Source organism: Macaca mulatta, chromosome 8 (assembly GCF_049350105.2).
Source record: "Macaca mulatta isolate MMU2019108-1 chromosome 8, T2T-MMU8v2.0, whole genome shotgun sequence".
NCBI lineage: Eukaryota > Metazoa > Chordata > Mammalia > Primates > Cercopithecidae > Macaca > Macaca mulatta.
The window spans coordinates 151,796,037-151,810,403 of NC_133413.1; the positions used below are offsets into that span (position 1 = coordinate 151,796,037).

The window sequence follows — 14,367 nt, forward strand, 5'->3', positions numbered from 1 at the left end:
TTGGGGGAAAGGCTTGGGCCAGAGGTGTCAGTATTTAGGGGATATTTAAAGCCATGGGAATGGATGTGGCCACCGTGAAACTGAGTGTAGCTGAGGAGGAGGATCAAGGGTCAGCCCTGTGGCCCCAGGGCTATGAAATTAGGGAGATGAGGAGGAGCCAGTGGAGGAGGCTGAGCAGGAGTGGCCAGGGAGGTAGGAGGAGAGCCGGTGAGGGCAGTGTTCCCAGGAGGAAAGAGTCACTGACTGAGTCAAATTCTGCTGACAGGTCACATAAGGTGGGGACAGAGAATGGACTATTGGACCTAGTGACGTGAGGTTACTGGTGACCTTGACGAGAACCATTTTATTGGAGCAGCAGTAGACAAAGTCTGGTTCATGTGGGTCTAAGAAGGAATGGGAGCTATAACCCACAACCCAAACACAAACAACCCAATTCAAAAGTGGAGAAAGGGCTTGAACAGGCATTTCTCTAAAAAGGATAGACAAGTGGCCGATAAGCACATGAAGAGATGCTCAATGTCACTAAGCATCAGAGAAACACAAATCATCACTTCACACCTCCTAGGATGGCTACAGCCCCAAGATGAGAAATACCAAGAGCTGGCAAGTATGTGGAGAAACAGAAACCCTGGTACCTTGCTGGTGAAAATAGAGAATGGTGTAGTTGCTATGGAAAATGGTACAGCAGTTCCTCAAAAAGCTAAATATAGTACTGCCACATGGCCCAGAAACTTCACTCCTAGGTACACACCCAAAATAACTGAGAGAAGGGACTCGAACATGCTTGTATGCCAATGCTGACAGCGTCATTATTCATGACAGCCAAAAGGTGGAGGCAACCCGAGTGTCCATCAACAGATAAATGAATAAATAAAATATGGCGTACCCATGCAGTGGATTATTATTCAGCAATGAAAAGAAATGAAGTTCCGATACATGCTACAGCATGGATGAACCTTGAAAACATTAGGCAGAGGGAAATAATCCAGACCCAAAAGGACAAATATTGTATCATTACACTTACATGAAATGTTGAGAATAGCCAAATTCATAATACAGAAAGTGGATTAGAGGTTATCAAGCGCTATGGGGAGGGGAAGATGGGGAATTATTATTTAATAGTTACAGAGTTTCTGTTTGGAGTGATAAAAAAGTTTTAGAATTAGACAGTGGCAATAGCTGTGCAGCAGTTGCAAATATAATTAAAGCCACTGAATCATATACTTAAAAGTGAATAAAATGACAAAGTTTATATTATACATATTTTACTACAATTAAAAAATAACATAATATGCCAAACCCATTGAATTGTACACTTTAAATGGCCAAATTGTATAGTATGTGAGTTATATTTCAATAAATCTGTTCTTTAAAAAAGCGAACGAGAAGACTTCTTCATCTTCCAGTAGTGGTGCACTAAGCTACTTGAATCAGCTCCTCCATTGAAAACAACTACAAAGGTTAGAGAAAATATAAACATGTAGGCTGGGCATGGTGGCTCACACCTGTAATTCCAGCACTTTGGGAGGCAGAGGTGGGTAGATCACTTGAGGTCAGGAGTTCGAGACCAGCCTGGCCGACATGGTGAAACCCCATTTCTACTAAAAATACAAAAATTAGGTGTGGGGGCACATGCCTATAATTCCAGCTACTTGGGAGGCTGAGGCAGGAGAATAGCTTCAACCTGGGAGGCAGAGGTTGCAGTGAGCCGAGATTGTGCCACTGCACTCCAACCTGGGTGACAAAGTGAGACCCTGTCTCAAAAAGAAAAAAAAATATAAACAAGGGTCCTGAGAGTATTAAAGAGATGACGAGACTGTAAGAAATTGCAAGGCCAACATGTGGGGAATATGATGACCCTGAGGGGTTGGGAGCAGGAAAGCTACTGATGTCCTGGGGGCATCTGACAATTCTGGAAAATCAGATCCTTTGTTCTGACAGCCCTTGTGGGATGAAGGGACAGAGACCTAAGCTCAGAGACTGCACAACGTGGTTATTCTCATAGGAGACCCTCTGCCACTTCCAGGCTGGTGCCTAAGTGGATGTGAACAAACTCAAGCATATTTCAGCCACATTTGAATTGCATGGGGGCATCCAGGGCATCTGAAGCACTGGATTTGGCTTAACGTAATCACGGGCTGCAGTGTCCTTAGGTGCTTGGCAGAGACGAAGACAAGTTGTCTTCATAATACCTTAATTTTGGGCCCCAAATAGTTCCTACATTTTTTTTTTCCCAAAAACAACATCCAGTATGTAGTCAAAGATAATCAGACACATAAGGAAGCAGACTCCATCGGTAACATACAGTAAGAATAACAAATAAAGTAGACCTGAAAACTTAGATATTAGAATTGTCAGGCATGAATATAAAACAAACATTTGATTATGAATAAAGAAATAAAAGACAAGCTTAAAAATGTCTTCAGGGATGAGGAAACTATAAATGATAGAGCAGGTGAGAAAGAGAACCAAAATGACATTTTAGAAATAAAAAATACCGAATCTGAAATAAAAAAATGCAATGGAAAACTTTAACATCACATTGACATGGTTAAAGGAGAATTAGTGAACTAGAAGATAACTCAAAATAAATTATACAGAATTCAGCAATGAGGGACACAAATATGGGGAAGCAGAAAGGAAGTAAGAAATTGTGCTGAGTATCTTCTGCTTGCCCCTGCAGATATAATCTCTGCTGTTCCCCATCCTGCCTCATGCCCCAGGAAGTTGACCTGTATAGATTGCATTAAGAAGCTCTCTTGACCTTTGACTTCCAGTTGACTTGGCTAATGGTAAGCACTAGCAGGAGGTCAGAAGGTGGGACTGGAGGAAAGTCAGGGTATTTATACCCCAGAGTCTCTCCCTGTGGGTGGCCACAGGATTGCTGTGTCCATCTGTCCTGTGGTCTAGCCATATAGACATCCTTGATTCTGGGAGGACTCCCATTCCCTGACCCTTTAGTTCTAGAAGTTGGCAATGATTCAGCATTGTTACTTTTCCTGGGGCACTAGCCCTTCCCCTGTCTGTCACATTAAACTCTACCCTTGTCCAATAGCTTTTTAATTGAATTTTCCAGCTCAACCAATTTGAGTGTGTTATCTGTTCCTGACAGTGCTCTGAGTGATATAGTGAAATAGAGGATATGACGAGATATTGACATGTGCCTAATGAGTGCCCTAGAAGGAAAGTGAGAGAGAATGCAGGAGAAGCACTATGTGGAGAGATAATGGCTGGGATTCTTCCAGAACCAGAATATTCCAGAACAGGAATTCAAGACAGGATAAACATAAAGAAATCCATTCCTAGACACACTGTGGTGACTTATCAGACAAATAAAAACAAACTTTCCCAAACCAGAAGAAACAAAACAACAAACTTTCCCAAACCAGAAGAAACTAGAGTACTGTAAAACCAGTCACAGGATAAGGCACATAGAACCACGAAAAGAGCAGCAGTCCCACTGACAGCTGACTTCTCAACAGCAGCAATGGAAGCCAGTTGACAGTGGGATGTTAGCTTGGCGTGCAGAAAGAAAATAACTGCCAACATAGAATTCTATACCCAGTGAAGTGTCTATCAAGATTGAAGATGAAATAAAGACATTTTCATATAAAAACTGAAAGCATTTGCTAACAGCAGACCCAAATTAAAGACAGTTCTAAAGGATGTGCTTTAGGTTGGAGGAAAATGGCCTCAGGTGAGGGGTGTGAGGCCTAAAAAGAAATGAAGAGCAAAGAAAATAGTGAAAATGTGGGCAACTCTAAATGAATATTGACTTGTGAGATTTAAAAATATACAAAATTAAACAACAAGGGCATTAAAATTGGGAGTGTGTTAAGTCAGTTGAAGACTTTGAAGGTTCTGTTTTTTGGTCTGGAAAGAAAGTAAAGGTGGTAAATTCAACCCCAACTATATAAACAACTGTATTACATGTAAATTGAATAGGTGCTTCAATTAAAGACAAAGGTCGTCAGGCTATTAAAAACCCAACGAAATACTGTTTACAAAAGACACATCTAAAACAAAAGCAATAGAAAGCAAAAGCAAAAGTCTGGAAAAAGACATACTATGCAATATCAACAAAAGAAAACTGGTGTTATTATATGAGTAGAGCCTTAATATCAGACAATATAAACTCTAAAAAACGATAGTAATATTAGGCAAATGGAAATCTCCAACAAGTATATGCAACATAATGCCCTTCATATGAAAATATAAAAATTATAACTTATATGAAATTATAATTTATATGAAATTAGAAAAACAATAAAGTACTTTTAGGAATATGTTTAGTGCAATAAAACTAAATAAAAGGAAAGCAACAGAATGATGAACCTTAGGGTGAGCCAGGGGAATGCAAATTAGCAATGGCGGACAACACAATAGAAACGTGTGCAGGATACTTGAATAGGCATATCACCAAAGAGGCTAAAAAGAAATGAAAAGATGTTCAACTTCTTTATTTAATCATGAAAGTAGAAATGAATACCACAATACTGATTAATAGCACCACCAGACTGACTAAAAGTTTTGATTACTGGCTGAAAAGTGAATGCTAAGTGTTAGTAAACTGCAGAGTAACAGGAACTCTAAAAAAAGTACTGCTGAGAGTGTGAATCAGTACAAGCTCTTTGGAAACATTTTGCATTATGTATTAGAGTTGGATATATGTATAGCTTTATGATGCAGGCATTTCCATCCTAGATGCAGACACTGTGGAAACTGAGAGCTTGTGTACATCCAGGCACATGTATAAGCAAGTTCACTGCAGCATTGCTAACCATATTACCAAATAGGAAATTGTTGACCTATTGTAAAAAGACCCAAATGTTGACCTATAGTAAAAAGAATAATTGGCATTCATAAAATGGAATACTATACAGCAACAAAAATGAATGAACTACAACATGTTAAAATGAATCTTAGACACATCATATTGGAGGAAAAAAAAAAAGCCAGACAGGCTGGGCATGGTGGCTCATGCCTATAATCTCAGCGCTTTGGGAGGAGGCCAAGGTGGAAGGATTGCTTGAGACTAAGAGTTTGAGATCAGCCTGGGCAACATAATGAGACGCCATCTCCACAAAAAAAATAAATTAGCCAGGTGTGGTGATGCATGCCTGTACTCCTAGCTACTCATGAGGCTGAGGTGGGAGGATCACTTGAGCCCAGGAGTTTGAGGCTACAATAAGCTATGATTATACCACTATACTCCAGCCAGGGCAACTAAGCGATACTTTGTCTCAACAAACAAACAAACAAACAAACAAACAAACAAACACCCAAGCCAGACAACAGAAGAATATTACAAGACTACATATTGTACAATTCTGTTTATACTTTTAGGATACACCCCACCATTGTTTCATGTACTTCTAAGAAAGAAAAAATGGCCAAGATGGGAATCTTATAGGAGACCCCAACACAGAGCTGGGACCCAAAGGTCTGCATGTACAGTTTAAGGGTGATCAAAATAAACAAACAAAACTCGGCCCTGCAGGAAGAAAAATCGAGAAAACTTTCATGCTTCAGTCAATATACTGGGTGGAAGTGGGAAGGGGTACGGATATCCTGAGAATTTGCACCCAAACCTGTTTGGATGCCTGAATTCACACCACCAGTGTGGCCCAATAAAATCTCAAGCAGACACTTTTAAATGTAAAGTGGTCTCAAACTAACAGTGCCTCCAGGTGACTGGCAGAAAACTACATAAATCCAGGTGTAAGGCACCATCAATGTAAAATGCACCCTGACTTCATAAATGTTAAAATGTAAAAAAAAAAAAAATGTTTCTCAGAATTGAGGAAATAAGATAAAAATTCCAATACAATAAAATAGAACTGTAAACTTCTAGGTAGCTGAAGACGATGCCTGTTGCCTAGATCTCCGCCTCCAAAAATTTCCTTGAGATACAACAAAAAAACCAAGAAGGAAAATAAAACTGCACAAAAACTGTGACTCCAGTGCAAATTTAGAGAGTTCCCAAACTTCAAAATTACTCTAAGCAGAAAGAGAAGAGTGTCAACCTTAGCATGAAATCTCCACCGCTCCCGCCTCATCCCGTTCTACCATCAGGGTTTGATAAAGGCAGGCTGAGAGAAACTGGCGGGGGGGGGGGGGGGAAGAGGGAAAGGAGGAGCTAGCAACAGGGCTTGAGATTGATATAAAGCCTAAAGCACCTTCTGGAAGACAAAGTCCACCCTAAGTCTTAAAAAAAAAAAAAAAAAAAAAAAGTCAAGTGTCAGAGCCCCAATCACAGAGAAGTGACTTAAAAGTATGCCAGATTTGGAGGGTGGTCTTCAAAATGCACAGATTTTGGGAAAGAAAAGGGCAAAAAAGAAAGCAGAGGTATCCTTTGGAGATTAGGTAGTGATAGGGAAAGAGGTAAAAGGGAAAAATGTAGGGCCCTGCAATGGAAATGGAACCAAAACATTGGAGGATCCATAATCCTTTTGTTTACCACCCAAATAGTATATTAAATTATCTGGACTTCGCTGTATTGACAGAAGAGGGTGCCATTGAACTTAAAATCATATAAAACACTCAAAGAACAGAAACATGAGCAGGAACAAAATTAACGGATCCATAGAATCATTGTAAAAATGAGAAAACAAAAATCAGCACACACAAAATAAGGACCTCCCCCTGGAAAAAATCACGATGCAGGAAAAAAACCCTAAGACAACACTCATTCTACGTGTCATTAAATATGCTCAAATAAGCATTTAAAGATATGAAAACTACCTGAATTATGAATTCAAAAAAGGACAAAAAAATCCAACAGGAGCTGAAAAGAGAGTTGATTGACTTCAGGAAAGAAATGGATGAGATAAAAAAAAGTATCTCAGAAATGAAGAAAAATTACAAGGTGTCCAAGAGAGATAAGACTCTAATGATAATTTAATAAGGGGCATTTAGGAAAACAAGGAAAGCAACCAAGAGAATGAAAGTGAATTTAAGAAAAAGTAAAAGGGATCAGAGGGAAAGTAGTGAAAATGGAAGGCAGGAGGAATAGCATTTGTATTATTGGAGTCCCTGAGGAAGAAAAACAGCAATGGAACATGACTAATATTGAAAACCGTAGGCTGGGCGTGGTGGCTCATGCCTGTAATCCTAGCACTTTGAGAGGCTGAGGCGGGCGGATCACAAGGTCAGGAGATCGAGACCATCCTGGCTAACAAGGTGAAACCCCGTCTGTACTAAAAAATATAAAAAACTAGCCAGGCGTGGTGGTGGGCACCTGTGGTCCCAGCTACTCGGGAGGCTGAGGCAGGAGAATGGCGTGAACCTGGGAGGCGGAGCTTTCAGTGAGCCGAGATTGCACCACTGCACTCCATCCAGCCTGGGCGACAGAATGAGATTCCATCTCAAACAAAACAAAACAAAAGAGAACTGTAACCAAGAAAATTTTCCAGAAATAACCTCAAAAAAATCTCAATTCTTTTTTCTTCTGCCCGTGGACGCCCCTGAAGAAGCATTGTTAAACTCTCTCTTCTCCCTGCCATCATGTGTAAGTCAGAGTCTCCTAAAGAGCCCGAACAGCTGAGGAAGCTCTTAGTTGGAGTCTTGAGCTTTGAAACAACTGATGAGAGCCTTGAGGAGCCATTCTGAGCAGTGGGGCACGCTCCCGGACTGTGTGGTCATGAGAGACCCAAACACCAACACTCCAGGGGCTTTGATTTGTCACATATGCCACTGTGGAAGAGGTGGACGCGCCATGAATGCAAGGCCACGCAAGGTGGATGGAAGAGTTGTGGAACCAAAGAGAACTGTCTCAAGAGAAGATTCTCAAAGACCAGGTGCCCACTTAACTGTGAAAAAGATATTTGTTGGTGGCATTAAAGGAGACACAGAAGAACATCACCTAAGGGATTATTTTGAACAGTTTGGGAAAATCGAAGTGACTGAAATCATGACTGACCGAGGCAGTGGCAAGAAAATGGGCTTTGCCTTTGTAACCTTTGACGACCATGACTCCGTGGATAAGACTGTCATTCAGAAATACCATACTGTGAATGGCTACAGCTGTGAAGTTAGGAAAACCCCGTCAAAGCAAGCGATGGCGAGTGCTTCATCCAGCCAAAAAGGTCGAAGTGGTTCTGGAAACTTTGGTGGTGGTTGTGGAGGTGATTTTGGTTGGAATGACAACTTTGGTCATGGAGAAAACTTTAGTGGTCATGGTGGCTTTGGTGGCAGCTGTGGTGGTGGTGGATATGGTGGCAGTGGGGATGGCTATAGTGGATTTGGTAATGATGGAAGTCATTTTGGAGATGGTGGAAGCTGCAGTGATTTTGGCAATTACAACAATGAGTCTTCAAATTTTGGCCCCATGAAGGGAGGAAACTTTGGAGGCAGAAACTCTGGCCCTTATGGTGGTGGAGGCCAATACTTTGCTAAACCACGAAACCAAGGTGGCTATGGCAGTTCCAGTAGCAGCAGTAGCTATGGCAGTGGCAGAAGATTTTAATTAGGAAACAAAGCTTAGCAGCAGAGGAGAGCCAGAGAAGTGACAGGGAAGCTACAGGTTACAACAGATTTGTGAACTCAGCCAAGCACAGTGGTGGCAGGGTCTAGCTGCTACAAAGAAGACATTTTTTAGACAAATACTCATATGCATGGGCAAAAAACTCGAGGACTGTATTTGTGACTAATTGTATAACAGGTTATTTTAGTTTCTGTTCTGTGGAAAGCATAAAGCATTCCAACAAAGGGTTTTAATGTAGATTTTTTTTTTTTTTTTGCTCCCATGCTGTTGACTGTGAAATAAGTCTGATTGTGATGCTGAATAAATGTCTTTTTTTTTTTTTCTAATGTGCAGTGTAAAGTTAGTCTACTCTGAAGCCATCTTGGTAAATTTCCCCAACAGTGTGAAGTTAGAATTCCCGCAGGGTGGTGGATGCCAGGTTCTATTTGGAATTTATATACAACCTTGGGTGAAGCCTAGGTGGAGACGTCATGGTCTTCAGAGACCTTGGTGTAGTTGAACTGATAGTAACTGTTGTGACCTGAAATTCACCATTAAAAGGGATGGCCCAAGCAAAATCATAGAATTATTGGTTATAAAAATGATCATTGACACATCCTATGAAATATATCTAAATTGAATAATGGTACCAGATAAAACTATAGATGGGAATGAAGCTGGTGTATCATCCAGTATCATGTGTAATCAATAAACGATTTAATTCTCTTGAAAAACAATTTCAATCTACATAATCAAAGGATATACCAGGTGCCTGGGAACAGTAACCCAGAATGATCAGCTGGGAGACATTTCCTAACTAAATGATTAGATTTCAAAGATTACAAAAAATTCTTAAAGTCTCTGGGCAAAAAGATCAAATAACTTACAAACGCCAAAAAATCCCCTGTTGTCATTAACTTTTAAAAAACAACGCAAGGCAACAATGAAACAGCATTTAAAAAATACTTAATAAAAGAAAATGTGAACAAAGAATTTTATATCCAGCCAAACCATTCTTCAAATAAAGAACTTTCAACATAAAAGAACCTAAAGAATTCTGAGTCTTTTGGAGGATGAGCTTCTTTAGACTAAGATGACTGGAAAACTTCAGCCTAGGAGCTGATGATGTGTGTGTAAACACAGTGTGGAGATGAGGGTGGAGCAGCAGAGTGTGAATGTTAAATGTTTTGACAAAGTACAAATATGTAACTGAAAAATGGGAGAAGAAAGGAGACAGAAAGAGGAAAAGAGAGTAACCTCACTGATTGTTGTGCAGAAAACAGGTGGGAATTAAAGAGTATTGGGGTAGGAGGTGGGACACGGGCACAGGACCAAATTGAGGACTAGCTATCATAGGGACGGGGCAGAAGCACCTTTCCATCAGGTACGCCCACAGGTGTGCCATGTCAGTTTACTATTGCCATGGCTACACAGGGACGTTACTACCTCTTTCCACGGCAATGACCTGATGACCCAGAAGTTACCACACTTTTTCTAAGAATTTCTGCATCACCTACCCCGTAATTTGCACGTAATTAACTGCAGAAGCGCTTCTGAGCTGCTCCTCTGGGCTCGCTGCCTCTGGGTAGCCCTGCTCTGCAAGGAGCAGCCCCTCTGCTGTTGCTGTGCACGGCCGCTTCAATAAAAGTTGCTGTCTAAGACCATGGGCTTGCTCTTGAATTTTTTCCTGGGCAAAGCTAAGAACCTTCCTGGGGTAAGTCCCACTTTTGGGGCTCACCTGCCCTGCATCAGTATCAAATAAAAAGGGTAAACCTGGCTGGTGGCTCACGCCTGTAATCCCAGCACTTTGGGAGGCCTAGGTGGGTGGATCACCTGAGGTCAGGAGTTCAAGACCACCAGCCTGGTCAACATGGCAAAACCCTGTCTTTACTAAAAATACAAAAATCAGCCAGGTGTGGTGGTGCACGCCTGTAATCCCAGCTACTTGGGAGGCTGAGGCAGGGGAATTGCTTCAACCCAGGAGGTGGAGGTTGCAGTGAGCTGAGATTGTACTGCTGCACTCCAGCCTGGGTGACAGAGCAAGACTCTGCCTCAAAAAAAAAAAAAAAAAAAAAAAAAAAAAAAAAAAAAAAGTAAACCTGATGTTAAAGGGCTGAATAATAAAATGGGGATTAAGGGCATTAAAATAGGTTAGGAGCACAAAGGTAACAACTAAGACAAAAATACATTTCCTAGATTAAAACAAAATTGAAGTTAAAGAGCAAAGAATGCACCTCTTATAGAAAAAGAAACAGCAAATATCATGAAATACACACAACTACAAAATGTCATGACAGACCAAACATATCATGTGCATCAATATCAAGAGGCTTCATTCACCTATTACAAAAGATTTTCAATTTGGATCACAGATCAGGACAAACTTTGTGCTGTATATAAGATGGAGACCTAAAACAAAGGGATTCCCAAAGACTGAAATAAAGAAGTAGACAAATACACACTGGGCAAATGGAAAAATAAAAAAGCAGGGTTAATGATTCTGAACAGATAAAGTAGATTCAAGTCCCCAAAGCATTAAGCATGACAAAGCAGGGCATCTCAATGCTGAAAGTCATGGTTCATAAAGATAGAATACTTATGAATATGTATGTGCCAAACAACATGGCAATCACGTTCGTGAAGTAAAAGTCCAGGGATTGAAAGTATAGAGACACACCAACATTTCTTTAGTGAGACATTAACACACACTCAGTCCAAGACAGATCAAGAGGACAGAAATGAAGTATGTAGAAAACCTCGACAACACAATCAAGGTAAACCTTGTACATAGAGAGGCACACCTCGTTTTACTGTGCGTCACTTTATTGTACTTTGCGGATATTGCATTTTTTACGAGTTGAGGGTTTGTGACAACCCAGCATTGAGCAAGTCTGTTGGTGCCATTTTTCCAGCAGCGTGTGCTCCTTTCATGCCTCTGTGTGATATTTTGGTAATTCTCACACTATTTTAAACATCCTCATTATTATTTTTTTTTTTTCTCACGCTGTTGCCCAGGCTGGAGTGCAGTGGCGCGATCTCGGCTCACTGCAAGCTCCGCCTCCCGGGTTCCCACCATTCTCCTGCCTCAGCCTCCTGAGTAGCTGGGACTACAGGTGCCCGCCACCGCGCCCGGCTAATTTTTTGTATTTTTAGTAGAGACGGGGTTTCACTGTGGTCTCGATCTCCTGACCTTGTGATCCGCCCGCCTCGGCCTCCCAAAGTGCTGGGATTACAGGCTTGAGCCACCGCGCCCGGCCAACATCCTCATTATTATTAATCTGTTATGGTGATCTGTGATCAGTGATCTTTGCTGTTACTATGGTAATTGTTTTAAGGCACCGTGAGCCACGCCCATATAAGGTGCCAAGCTGAATCCATAGATGTTGTGGGTTCTGACTGCTCTACCCACTGGCTGTCCCCCCCATCTCTCTTCCTTTCCTTGGGCCTCTCTATTCCGCAAGACACACAACAATATTGAAATTAGGCCAGTTAATAACCTAACATGGGCTCTAAGTGTTCAAAAGGAAGAGTCCCATTTCTCTCACTTTAAATTGAAAACTAGAAATGATTAAGCTCAGTGAAGAAAGCATGTTGAAAGCCAAGATAGGCCCAAAGCAAAGACTCTTGTGCCAAACAGTGAGCCAAGCTGTGAATGCACAGGAATAATTATTGAAGGAAATGAAAAGTGCTACTCCAGTGAACACACAAATACGAAGAAAGTGAAACAGCCTTATTGCTGATATGGATAAAAAGTTTTAGTGGTTTGAAGAGAAGATCAAACCAACTACAACATTCTCTTAAGCCAAAGCCTAATCCAGAGCAAGGCCCTGACTATTCCACCCTACGAAGGCTCAGAGAGGTGAGGAAGCTGCAAAATAAAAGCTGGAAGCTAGCAGAGGTTAGTTCATGAGGTTGAAGGAAAAAAGCCATCTCCACAGCATAGAAGTGCAAGATGAAGCAGCAAGTGCTGGTGGAGAATCTGCAGCAAGTTATCTAGAAGATCTAGCTAAGATCACTGATGAAGGTGGCTACACTAAACAACACGTTTTCAATGAAGAAATCACCTTCTATTGGAAGATGCCATCTAGGACTTCCATAGCTACAGAGGTAAAGTCAAAGCCTGGCTTCAAAGCTTCAGAAGACAGGCTAACTCTCATTAGGGGCCAATGCAGCTGGTGATTTTTTTTTTTTTTTTTTTTTTTTTGAGACGGAGTCTTGCTCTGTCGCCCAGGCTGGAGTGCAGTGGCGCAATCTCGGCTCACTGCAAGCTCCGCCTCCCAGGTTCACATCATTCTCCTGCCTCAGCCTCCTGAGTAGCTGGGACTACAGGCGCACACCACCATGCCTGGCTAGTTTTTTTTGTATTTTTAGTAGAGACGGGGTTTCACCATGTTAGCCAGGATGGTCTTGATCTCCTGACCTCGTGATCCACCAGCCTCTGCCTCCCAAAGTGCTGGGATTACAGGCATGAGCCACTGTGCCTGGCCTTGCAGCTGGTGATTTTAAGTTGAAGCCAATGCTCATTTCCCATTCTGAAAATCCTAGGGCCCTTAAGAATGATGCTAAATCCACTCACCTGTGGTCTAGACATGGAACGACAAAGCCTGGGTGACAATGCATCTCTTTGCTTCATGGTTTACTGAATATTTTAAGCCCACTGATGAGACCTACTGCTCAGAACTAAAAGATTTCTTTCCAAATATGACTGCGTATTGACAATGCACCTATCACCCAAGAGCTCTGATGGAGATGTACAAGGCGATTGATGTTGTTTTCCTGCCTGTGAACACAACATCCATTCTGCAGCCTATGGACCAAGGAGTCATTTTGATTTTCAAGTCTTATTATTGAAGAAATACACTTTGTAAGAGGGTAGCTACCATAGATAGTTGTTTCTCTGATGTATCTGGGCAAAGTACATTGAAAGCCTTCTGGAAAGGATTCACCATGCTAGATGCCATTAGCAACATTCATGACTCATGGGAAGGAGGGCAAAATAGCAACATGAACAGCAGTTTGGAAGAAGTTGATTCCAACCCTCACAGATGACTTTGAGGGGCTCAAGACTTTGGTGGAGGAAGTAACTGCAGATGTGGTAGAAATAGCAGAAGAACTAGAATTAGAAGTGGAGCCGGAAGACTGAATTGCTGCAATCTCATGATCAGACTTGAACAGATGAAGAGCTGCTTCTTATGGATGAGCTAAGAAAGTGGTTTCTGAGATAGAATCTACTCCTGGTGAAGATGCTGTGGAAATGACATCAAAGGATTTAGAATACTCCATAAACTTATTGATAAAGCAGTGGCAGGGTTTGAGAGAATTGACTCCAAATATGAAAGAAGTTCTACTGTGGGCAAAATGCTATCAACCAGCATCACATGGTACAGAGAAATCTTTCGGGAAAGGAAGAGTCCATTGATGCTACAAACATCATCGTCTTATTTTTAAGAACTTGCCAGACACCTGAACCTTCAACAGCCACCACCCTGATCAGTCAGCAGTCCTCACCACCCACCAGCAAGAGGGTTCCAACTTGCTGAAGGCTCAGATGATCATTAGCATTTTTTAGAACTGAAGCATTTTTAAATTAAAGTAGGTTTTAAATTTTTAAGGTTCTTTGAAAAGACATAATGCTATTGCCTACTGAATAGACCACAGTATAGTATAAACAGAACTCTTATGTGCACTGGGAAACACGGAGGCACATGTGACTGCTCTATTGTGGTGTCCTGGAACCGAATCTGTAATATCCTGAGATATGCTGGTACCTCAGACTCTACACCCTGATAACAGAAAATATACCTCCTTCTTGAGTGCCAATGGGACATTCACAAAAAGCATTTAAAAGACTAGTAAATTCCATAAGGTAAAAACTTTATAGACAACACTTTGCGACCACAGTT

General features: G+C 41.3%; 1 protein-coding gene and 1 pseudogene across 1 annotated transcript in view; one reads left to right on the forward strand and one right to left on the reverse strand.

Moving 5' to 3' along the window:
- MROH5 (maestro heat like repeat family member 5) overlaps positions 1-14,367 on the reverse strand; it is a 71,861-nt gene that overhangs the window by 17,486 nt on the left and 40,008 nt on the right. The gene's annotated exons all lie outside the window — the stretch shown is intronic.
- Positions 7,643-8,964, forward strand: LOC144330562 (heterogeneous nuclear ribonucleoprotein A1-like; annotated as a pseudogene).